At 44.8% G+C, this 12,302-nt stretch overlaps 1 pseudogene; it reads left to right on the top strand.

Moving 5' to 3' along the window:
• Positions 1 to 10,520: 10,520 nt before the first annotated feature.
• On the top strand, positions 10,521 to 11,988 carry LOC127765250 (uncharacterized; annotated as a pseudogene).
• Positions 11,989 to 12,302: the final 314 nt, after the last annotated feature.

Below are 12,302 nucleotides of genomic sequence, written 5' to 3'. Positions count from 1 at the left end.
TGATAACAATGGTTACAATATATAGGAGGGAGAGAGGCGGCAACAGAAGACGCGATGGTTACCATCGCGTCCGTTACTAGAATCGCCGTGAGGTGAGAAGAGGTGTGGGGCACGACCAACCGTCGTGTCCCAGAGTTGGTTGCTGCTCTATCCATATAGTTGGATGAGATCACCCAAATATTTCATAACACTCCCCCTTGATCGAATCCAACTTTGATCATTACTCATTTAGTGTTCCAGATATCTGTAAAGATAATCTTAGAAATAATTATAGTTAAATACATCACGTAAAACTCCTCGAAAACCCAGTGGGAAAAATAAGGAGAGAACCGTGATATATATTATTGACTATTTTAGATCTATGAGTAAAACTCATAGTTTGATCCAAAATAGTATAATGTCTACAGTTATCATTTAGTAAAAACCCCAGTGGGGAAAAGCCAAATGATAGGTCATATAAGCTTATGTTGATATTACCTCGTTAAAAACTTTGGATGAGAAAACCTAAAGAGTAAAACTCATACAAAGGAAAAAGAGTATAATATGACGAAAATAGGTTATTTTCCAGAGGAAGATAGTCCCCCTAAATCCTACAAATTTTTAAGTCGTCTCATACCAATTCCTTTGACACATTTAAAGAATGTGGAGTATGGTAGAGATTTTGTGAATAAATCAGCAAGATTATCACATGACTTAGTTTGCAAGATGTTTATCTCTCCATGTTGCTGAAGCTCATAAGGATAAAATAATTTAGGAGCAATATGCTTAGTGATGTTGCTCTTAATATAACCAGTTTCCATCTGAACAACACAAGCGGCATTATCTTCATAGATAATGGTAGGTGATTCCAATGAACCAATACCACAAGATGTTAATATGTGGTTAACCATTCTGCGAAGCCATACACATTCACGTGATGCATCATATAATGCAATTATTTCAGAATGATTTGTGGAAGTGGCTGCCAGAGTCTGTTTAGAAGACTTCCATGAAATAGCAGTTCCACCTTGTAAAAATACGAATCATGTTTGTGATCTAGCATTGCGGGGATCAGATAGATAGCCAGCATCAGTATACCCAATTAAAGTTGAATCTTGGTTCTTTTTAAAGAAAAGTCCAAGATCTCTTGTGCCATTAAGATATCGAAAGACATTCTTAACTCCAGTCCAATGGCGTTTGGTAGGAGCAGCGCTGTATCTTGCTAATAGATTTACCGAGAAAGCAATATATGGCCTCGTACTATTTGCAAGGTACATAAGTGCGCCAATAGCACTAAGATATGGAAAATCAGGACCAAGAACATCCTCTCCATCTTCCTTTGGTCTAAATGGATCTTTCTCCACGTCTAGAGATCGAACCACCATAGGGGTTTTGGAAGGATATGACTTATCCATATTAAATTTCTCCAAAATTTTCTGGGTATATGCACTTTGGTGCACAAGGATTCCAGAAGGTAAATGCTCAAGTTGTAGACCTAAGAAAAATTTGGTTTGACCCAAATCCTTCATCTCAAATTCCGTCTTTAAATGATGACGTGCTTCATTAATATCTTGTGTATTGCCAATGATGTTGAGATCATCGACATATACCGAGATAATACAAAATCCTGTGGGGGACTTTTTGATAAAGACGCGCGGGCAATCATCATTTTTAGTGTATCCCTTTAGTGAAAGGAATTCACTTAATCGGTTGTACTACATCCTGCCCGATTGTTTTAAGCCATAAAGTGACTTCTGCAACTTAACACAATACATGTTACGATTTACCTTCTGATTCGGGATGTCGATTCCGTCAGGAACCTTCATGTAAATATCAGAATCAAGTGACTCATAAAGATATGCTGTCACTACGTCCATCAACTGCATAAATAGACGATTTTGTACTGCCAATGATATTAAATATCGGAAAGTTATACCACTCATAACTGGAGAGTAAGTTTCGTTGAAATCAACGCCAGGTTTTTGCGTAAAACCTTGTGCTACAAGCCTTGCTTTATATCTCACCACCTCGTTGTTTTCGTTCCGTTTCCGGACGAAAACCCATTTGTATCCCACAGGAAAGATACCACGAGGAGTAGGCATTACAGCCGAGAATACATCTCTTTTGTAAAGCAAGGCTAATTCTGCGTCAATTGCGTCCTTCCATTTGTTCCAGTCAGAGCGCTTTTGGCACTCTTTTATAGACCTAGGTTCTGGATCAACTTGGAGGCACTCAGCAATTTGTTCAGAAAAATTAGTGTCGACAATTGTTGCTCTTCTATCAAAAGATTCTCCAGTTTCAGAGTAATTGATGGCAATTTCATCAACCCTTATAGACTCATTATGATCTCCCGAAACAATGTGTCTATGGTCTTCCGAATTCCTAGTCTCAGCATTGTGCACCACCGAGCTAGGTTGCAGACTATCATGATCTGCTTGATATATAGTATCAATTTGGTGTGTACCAACTAAAGGTTGGTTTGCATTTACCGTCTTTCTTTGCTTATTAGCAATTGTTTCTCGCTGAGTGGCCATACTTCTTCCTCTCTTTTTAGTGAGTGGAAGTTGAGTGGTTTTATTTGGTACCTCCACTCTTTCTGGCGCATTCTGAGCGGGAATGAAAGATTTAGTCACACCTTTATAATTGGTAAATGCATCTGGCAGGTTATTTGCAAGTCTTTGCAAATGTATAATTTTCTGAACTTGAAGTTCAGTTTCAGTAGTACGTGGGTCTGAGGCTGGAATACCCTGGGCATCCCAATCAATTTCCTGGCATTCTTTCTGGTACTTGAATTCTCCCCCTAATGCCGGGAAATGTTCCTCATCAAAGATAGAGTCAGCGAACCGGGCAGTAAATAGATCACCTGTTAAGGGTTCTAAATACTTTATGATCGACGGAGATTTGAATCCCACATAGATCCCCACTTTCCTGTGTGGGTCCATAGCGGTACGCTGTGGTGGTGAGATCGGTATGTATACAGCACATCCGAACTTACGCAAATGGGAAATACTTGGAGGATTTCCACGTACTAACTGCATCGGGGAAGTTTCATGATATGCAGTTGGTCGTAGTTGGACAAGGTCAGCAGCGTGCAGAACTGCATGACCCCAACACGACGAAGTAATTTGCAATTCATCAATAATGGTCGAGCAATAAGCTTAATTCTTTTGATCAATGATTCAGCCAAACCATTTTGTGTGTGGACATATGGAACAGAGTGCTGAACCTGAATTCCCAATGCCATACAATAATCATCGAAAGCATGAGATGTAAATTCGGCAGCGTTGTCCATACGGATTGATTGAATCCTATGTTCAGGGTAATTTGCCTTTAGCCTTATAATTTGTGACATTAATTTGGCAAAGGCATGGTTTCGTGTCGATAGAAGACACACATGAGACCATCTAGTAGATGCGTCAATCAAAACCATAAAGTACCTGAACGGTCCAGATCTTGGCACAATAGGGCCACAGATATCTCCTTGAATGCGTTCAAGGAATTTAAGTGGTCCGGCTCTAATTTTGAGATAAGATGGTCTCAAAATTAGTTTCCCAGTAGCACATGCAGTGCATACGAAATCAAAGGATTTGGGAAATTTGTCAATGATCAAATGATGACCAATAAAGTTGCCAATAATTTTTCTCATCATCCCGATACCGGGGTGCCCAAGTCGATCGTGGAATGCATCAACATTTTGAAAAATTACTTTGTACGCAACATGTGCAATGGGCTTAATGTATGTATAGTACAATCCCGATGTGAGAGATGGAATTTTCTCGCAAATGCGTTTGCCATATCCGTTTTATTTGGTTAAGAGAAGAAATTCTTCTCGATTATCCATATGGGTTTCAATGTGAAACCCATTCTGACGGATATCTCTATAACTTAGTAGGGTACGGGTTAAATCAGGATACAATAAAGCATCCTCGATTGTAATTTGTGTACCCATTGGGAGTGTAATAATTGCTCTTCCTGAGCCAACTATCATAGTATCGCGCCCAGCGATAGTCAAAACTTTGCCTTCTCTCTTTTTGAGAGTTTGAAAGTATTTGATCTCCCTAAGTATAGAGTTTGTGGTACCACTGTCCACAAGACATAATTCCTCTCCAATCAGAGCGATATACATAGACATCTATAATGAAAGAAGAATTGCTTGATTAAGAATTCTTTATCCAATATATATACATACATACAATAATTAAAACATCAAATACATAGTATGACGTTTACATATGTTAATAGTACATACTCTAATGACTAGCAAGCCATACAACCTTGCAATATAAGGGAGTTCGTACTTATCTACTTATTACAACCAATATTGTTTGGCAAACTTATAGGATATCAATATACTGTTTCAAGCACACTGAGATAAGAGCAGCTTCATCTCCAAGTGGGACGCACCGAGATCATTGCAAATCTCCAAGTGGGTCTGTTGAGCAGTATTCGATGAACATATCGTCCATCGCAGAGAGTGGAGAGACATCTTCTGGGAGAACATTGGGGTTGCTCTCTGGTTCAACAGGAGCCTGGTGAGAACTTGCAACCTCAGGGCGCTCTTCATGTGTAAGATTGAAGTGGGCTTCAAATCTTGGGTTCTCAGAAGATTTTTTGTCCTTGAGGGATTTTTGGTACAAGAGAACAAGATGTTTCGGGATGCGGCAGTCTTTAGCGATATGAGTGTCAGATCCACACCTGTTGAAGAATGCTTGTTGCCATTGCTACGAGGTTGTGGTGCCTTACCCTTCCCTTTTCCTTTCTTTCGACTCTTGAATTTGCGCCTGTTGTTGTTGCGTTTGCGCTTTCCAGTCAGATTCTTAGGATTATTCGAAGAATTTCCCTTGAATCCTTTCTTATTCTCAGCATTATTCTGTACATTGAAGTGCACCTCAGGCAGTGGAGCAGAGCTCGGTGGGCGCTGTTGGGCATTCTTTAAAGAAAGCTCATGGTGTCTTTCTGCCTGAGTCAATGTATGTATAAGCAGAGAATGTTTCTAGAAATTGTTAGCGCGATACTGTTGAGTCAGTATCCTGTCCTCTGGAAGCATAGTTGATAGAGTTTTCTCTATCTTTTCTGCCTCCGTTGGCTCTTGTTCGCAAAACTTCAACCTGGAACAAATGTTATGAACAGCATGGTTGTATTCTGCCACAGTTTTAAAGTCCTGTAGGCGTAAATGAACCCACTCATAATTAGTCTCAGGCCAAATGAGTTCCTTTTGTTGATCATAACGCTCTTTTAGAGCTTTCCAAAGGTTGAGAGGGCTCGTCTCTAACATGTATTCATGTTTGAAATCCTTGTGAATGTAGAGTCTCAAAAGAAAAAAGGGTTGTATTGAGCTTCCTGGGCTCAATTGCTGGGTCCCCATCATTGGGTTCCTCAATTGTATTTAAAATCCCCCGAGAGGCAAAATTGATTTTGATATCAGAAGCCCAGATGGGATAGTTAGTCCCATCGAGGGCGAGTTCGTCGAACTCTTTTGTTGCCATGTCCCTACAATCATGGTTAACATTATCAATTTACATAGGTAAATTAATAAAAACATGATATTGTGGTTATAATCTCAATGCGAAATGTAAGACTTCATATTCTGTAATGTTTCGAAAGATGTAGGTTATAGACCTGACAATTTGAGTTAGAGTTCGAAATTAGGTGGCACAATGTGGATAATCTCCAAGTAATTAAATAGTGGAGTAGATCTCTTAATAGTGGGCAAGTTATACTTGTTGCCTAAAACACGGTCTCCAGGCAAATATATTCTGGTGAATATACCGTAGCTAATGTTTAGGACTCCACTACCTTGTGTTCAACCAAATTTCAAATAATCTCATTTCTCAAAACATATTCTTGGAAAAGAACACATGTGGGTAATCATCGTGAGATGTAGACCTCTGTGAGATGGGCGAGGTGCTCGCTGCCTAAGTTATGACCAGTGCGGCCAATTTCTAGGGCTCCATCAGGTAATCATCTCAAAATGTAGACCACTTTATGATGGGCGAGATACTCGCTGCCTAAGTTATGGTCGATATGACCAAAGTATAGGACTCCATCGACATGTGATTAATTTCCAAGTCAAAGTGTGAAGTGGAACATGCATTAAATCCTCCATTAATTATGTTGTACATAATTAAGAGAATTTGCTAAATCAAAATACAAAATTTATAGAATTTTGTAAATTAATAAAGCGAGAAAGTAGAGCGTGTCTTGAAATAATATGCAAAAGGCATGTTATTAAGATAACAAATAAATTTAGTGAAACAGGGTATTTAAATAAACACCTATGTTAATAAACACATAACATCAGTGGTCTATAGGACCATTACATAATTGTTTGTACAACTGATGAACTGCTTCGACTAAATTACATAAAACATAGGGACTAAAATGTAATTGTTGCTGAAAATAAAAACTAAAACTAAATTTAAATGGTAAATTGGGTGGTGGGCCGAAATCTAAAGGATTCGGCCCACCACCCTGCGGCATTGGGCCGGCAAACAAGGGGAAGCGGGGGCGCTAGGGCGCGGCCCATTAGGCCCGACAGCAAAAGGGCACGGGGGAGGGGGGGGGCGTCGGGAGGGAGTTAGGTGTTGACGTGAAAATCGAACACATCGGCCTGGGAGATCTGCTTAGCTCCTGTGCAGGTCCAAATCTTGATGAGATGCGGGCGTGCCAGTCAGTTTGATCCTGCAATTGACAAGATATGCAAATAGTAGATAAAACAGCCGATCGGCTGACAAGCCGATGGAGTAGTTCCAGCCGATAGCCGATAATAGCCGATGCCGATACCAGCCGATAGCAATAGGGTTTAAGCAATCGGCTATATGTCCAATGTAGATAATGATATAAAGGCAATCGGCTGATGACGATGTAATGAAATAATAATATAATCCAGTATAAACCAATTGGCTAGCAATATGATATAATAGAACATCGATCCGAAGGTTAAAGCACACATCGGCTGGAGGTCCGATGTCATGAAATCCACAAGATTAGATTAAACAGTGAAACCTTTGTTGTCATCGGCTAAATCTAGCTTATATGTATATGCAATCCTTATGAGCTGATGCAATGTCCAGATAACTCACCGGCTGAAACCCCGATGAAACCCTTATTGGCAATCAAGAAGCAGGCTAGAGATTATGGTTCTAAGCACGACTTAGTAGATCAAACTTAACTGATGCAGCCCTAAGTATGAAAAGAAACATACTATCTAAACAATCAAACCGTTGATTGAGTTTTCAGGGTGATAGATGTCTAAGCTAATCTAATCTAGCAACACGATTTAGCCGATCCCGGCAGAAACCCTAAAACAAGAAGCGGCCGATAGAGCTAAATTGATATGCTAAGACTGGATTAACAGAGACATATGATAAATAGGTAGGCAAATATATCATCCAAACCAGAGTAATCCAAGAGGTCGAATGTCCTGATGCAGCCTTGAACGACGCCGACGTAGATGAGACAATTGCCTGGGCCGATGGAACATTGGACTTATCCCTTCACCGGAGATTGAACACCGATGCAGCCCCGCATCAAGTGCCAAGTCCCGCCGGACGATAAAATAAAGTAGAAAAGGTAAAAGGTGGCGATGTGCCGAATTGTATTGATCGTGAAGATAGATTACATAGACCCCGGGTGTACATATTTATACTCATGGGTTGATACAAGTCCTTGTCGGACAAGAAAGAAACTTTCCTAAAGATAAAAGGAAAAGATAAAGTCCTTATAGGACACTAAACACACTTTCCAAAAGATAAAAGGAAACTAACAAACTATTCCTAATTAATAGATAACTTGCCATGCCGCGTTCTTTTTGAACTCGGTCTCTTTTGGATAAGCTTCCTTTAGCAGATCAATTTCCTTAACCGAATATAGCAAGAATCTGACAACTGACGACTTGACTACTCTCATCGGCTAATCTCAGAACTTTGAAGCCGATGCTGACTCTAAGCCGATGACTACTCCAGGCTTACCAAATTTCACTGTTAACATTAGGGTTAGAACCCTAACCGCCCCCCGCGGGATTTCCGCCGCCGTGGGGCACGCCGCCGTCGCCGCCATTGGGAGCGCGGCTGACACCACCGAGGTACGCTGCTGATGTCGCCGTTGGGGGCGCCGCCGCCGCAACGAGATGTGTCGCCGCCGCTGCCTCCATTTCCACCGCCGCCACACGCCGCCACCTTCCTTCAGCCACAGTTACCGCCTGCATCCACCATCCGCCGTCCACCGCCAGCACCATCCACCATCAACTGCCGCCTCGGTCGCCCCTCCGTCCGCCGGCGGTTGGCCGGCCGGATTAGGCCGACTGTTCCCGATCCTCGTCGGAGTCGGAAACCGGTCGAGCCCGGACGCCATTCCCCGGCACCCCGTTAGGGAGTGTACGGTTAGGAGAGCCATGGGGAACGGCGATGAAGGTGTGGCGGAGGCCGGGACGGCGAGCAGCGGCTTCACCGGCGTGACGACGAGACGAAGACGGATTGAAGAAGGCCGGCTCCCCCATGCGCGCAGCCAGGGTACCGGTCCGGCCGGACTCCGGTGGCGCGGGCGTGGGGGAACGGCGTCGGCGTTGGCTTGGTGTCGGTGGAGGTGGTGGAGGAGCGGTTGATGGTGGCGGCAGCGACTCCATTTCCGGGGGAAGATCGCATGGTTTGCCGGGCAATGTCACCACTACAGTCCAACCGTGGTAGGCGCAGTACTGCACCCCCTGCACAAGGATCCGGCGAGGTTCTTCGGCAACCGGAGGTGGAGGAGAAGGCGCGACAGGGACGGGCGGGGGAACCACAACCGGAGTTGCAGTCACACGGTGGCGAGGGTAGTGGCGGCGTCCACCAACCCTAGCCCTGCCTCCGCGGGATCCCCGACGCGTACTCCTCATCGGTCGGCGAAGAAGATGGCGGAGCCGGCGTGCGCGCTGATGGCGAGGGAGGCCGAGAACGGCATCCATGATCCAATGAAAGGTAGGCATCGTACCTTCTCTGATAATTCTTATGTTCGCTTTTCTGTTAGATCAAAAGCGATGTTCCTTCCTTCTTTCACTTCGCGATCTCCTTCGCGAGAGCGAAAGTGCTGATAACGTATTGTGAATAGAATTGATTGAGCGAGAGAGATTGAGTGAGAGAGAATTGCACACAAGAATATAGATAATGAATGAGCCATCCTTTATTGATAACAATGTTTACAATATATAGGAGGGAGAGAGGCGGCAACAGAAGACGCGATGGTTACCATCACGTCCGTTACTAGAATCGCATGCATGAGGCACGTTGGATCAGATAAGATAAAAAAACGGGCGATGAAAAAAAAAGATGGGTTTAGACAGCGACTGAAGGTGCGTGGGATCAAATAATATAAGGAAAAACCGGACTAACGGAAAAAAATGGCGATGAAGAAAAACCGGATGGATGAAAAAAAATATACGGACGAATAAAATGGCGATGAAAAAAAAGGAAAGACGAAAAAAACTGAATGGATGAAAAAAAACGAACGGACGAAAATAACCAACAGGAAGTCTTTCTGATTTTTTATTAGGTATATAGATATAAGGTATGTTCAGATTGTAGCCAAAATAAACCTTGCCAAATTTTAGCAATACCAAAATTTTGGCAATTTGGTAATATTGCCAAGTTTTGGCATGATTTCTTATTTATTTACCAGAGTTTTGTAAGAAACTAAATGGATGCAAATATTTAATAACTTTGCTAAAAAAAGCATGGTTTAAAATGGCATCAATCTGAACAAGAACAAGCTCGTAGATTTTTCCAGCTTGTGCATTGTGCTGCTCCTCCCTTTTGTGTGAAAGTCAGAATTCAAGTATTGTGGCTATTGTCCTTGTTGGTGTGTTGTGTGAAATATGTTCTATTTATTCAGGCAAGATCATTACAAGTAGAGGAAGATTCTACTTGCAATTAAGATGCGGGCGGCGACGAGGCGACCATGGATTCGCCGGCGCCGGCAGCGAGTCCTGCGCAGGTTCACCGGAGGGGGCGGCGTTGGATCTTGGCACGCTCGATCGGACCGGATTCAGTGCTGCTCGAGCTCGACTGCTCCTCCCATCGATGTAACTCTCTCACTTTCTTCTCTCTAGAATGAATCCGAGTGCTCCTCCCTCCGTATTTGATTCCAAGTTTTCGACTACTAGTTTTCTCATCCATCACTCTACTTGCTACTCCATCCGTTTCAGGTTATAAGATGTTTTTATTTGTTCAAAGTCAAACTACTCTAAGTTTGACTAAGTTTATAAATAAATATAGTAATATTTATAATACTAAATTATTTTTATCAAATCAATAATTAAATATATTTTTATAATAAATTTGTCTTTGATTGAAAATGTTACTATTTTATTCTACAAATTTGGTCTAATTTAAAGTAGTTTTGACTTTACTAAAGTTAAAACGTCTTATAACCTGAAACGGAGGAGGTAGTAGTACTAATCGTTTTCGGATTATTCCTAGTGCCATCCATACCTTCTCTAAATTAATCCGATTAGAGCGCATGTTATAAATTTAATACGTACGCTTGCTTCATCTTCTTCTTCACCATCCATGGACTTGAAGAAGGCCAACAACAACAGCAACAAGAGGCAGCGCAAGAGCACCACCACCACCACCAGCGTCGTCGGGCCCGACAATGGAGGGCTTCCGCCACGGCGCAGCAGCCGTATCGCGGAGAGGAAGAACGTCGTCAAGAGGGCTCGCCACCGCCACGACGGCGAGCAGCCGGCAACAAGCCGCTGCAGCCAGCTCTCCGGCGAGATGCCAGATGAGATGGTGCTCGAGGTGCTCGCCCGCCTGCCGGCCATGGCGCGCCGCCATCTGCGCGCCCTCCTTCGTCGCCGCTCACCTCCGCCGCTCCGCCGCCAGGCACCGCTGGGAGCCGACCCTCCTCATCGCGCCGCAGCTGCTCGACGACGCCGAGCGCGACATCATATGGCCGACCAACTTCTCCGACACCATCCGCCTCTACCAATGGCGGCGGCGGCGCAACGGACAGACGGAGGAGGAGCAGGTCGGTGCCGGTGCCGGTGCCAGCCTAATCTTCAGGAGAAGCTTCCATGGCGAGTTCAGGTCGGTGTTCCAGCTCAGCCATTGCAATGGCCTCGTGCTGGTGCCCACCGACACCACCTCCTACGTCGTCAATCCGGCCACCAGGAGCGCCATTGCTCTCCCCGAAAGCCGCCGCCGCCGCCGCCGCCGCCGCGCACTTCCCCAGGCGACCGGGTTCGGCCATGACCCTCACACGGGCACGTACAAGGTCGCCCGCTGCTTCGTCCGCTCCGGCGACGGCGTGGTGCCGGAATCCACCACCACCGGGATGGAGCTCTGCACCATCGGCGGCAATGGCGGCGTCTCCGTCGGTTCTTGCTGGAGGGAGATCGTCGCCGACACGCCCTACCCCGTCCTCGTCTGGCACACCGCCACCTTCTTCAGGGGCGCCCTCTTCTTCACCACCTGCCACGACACGGCGGCGCGGCCGCCGCAGGAGAGCCGGCTGCTGCGCCTCTGCCTGCGAGACGAGACGTTCAGCGTCGTCGCGCCGCCGCCGCCATGCCGGCCGCCGTTCCTCCACGAGGCCTTCCACCTGAGCGAGCTCAACGGTGTACTGTGCCTGGCCCACGCCGCCGGCTCCGGCGACGAGGGGACGTCGACCTCGTCGTCGGTGGTGATCTGGATGACGGAGGACGGCGTGAGCCCGCGGTGGAGCAAGCGGTGCGTGTTCACGTCGACGAGCATGTTCATCCCGATCGCGCCGTTTCATCATGGCGGCGGCGGAGGCGGCGGGGTGATCGGCAAGAGAGGTGATCTCTTGTTCTTCCTCGGCGACGATGACGACGGAGAAGACGGGAGCAGAATCGGAGAGGGGAAGGAGGAGGAAAAGCAGGTGGTTTGCTTGAATGGCATGACGTACCATGATGATGAACAGGGCAGGCACACCGTGGTAGTAGGGAGTTCTTGGGAGAATCTACATTACTACAAACTGATCCCCTACACGGAGAGTCTTGTTCCCATATAATAAAACTTAAATTAACCGCACCTTCCGTCTCGAAAAGAATCACCTTCTTCAGGAGATGTATCTGAATATGTATTCGTCCGGATTCATTTTCAAAAAGTTGGTTTTTTATTTGATGGAGGGAGTAAGCTTGGGTGATGGAGGGAGTAAGCTTAGATGCATCTTAAATTAACCACTTGGTTTTTTATCAAGTGGTGATGTGTTGGGTGTTTTGTTGTCGTCTGGAATATATATTTCTAAGCAACATCATTATGTATTTTTTTTCTTAGTTTGTCCAGCTTGTACATTGTGCTGCTCCTCCATTTTGTGTGAATGTC

This window comes from Oryza glaberrima, chromosome 3 (genome assembly GCF_000147395.1).
Source record: "Oryza glaberrima chromosome 3, OglaRS2, whole genome shotgun sequence".
In the NCBI taxonomy this organism is placed as follows: domain Eukaryota; kingdom Viridiplantae; phylum Streptophyta; class Magnoliopsida; order Poales; family Poaceae; genus Oryza; species Oryza glaberrima.
Note: the sequence above shows the minus strand (reverse complement) of the source record. Positions and strands in the feature narration are given on the sequence as shown.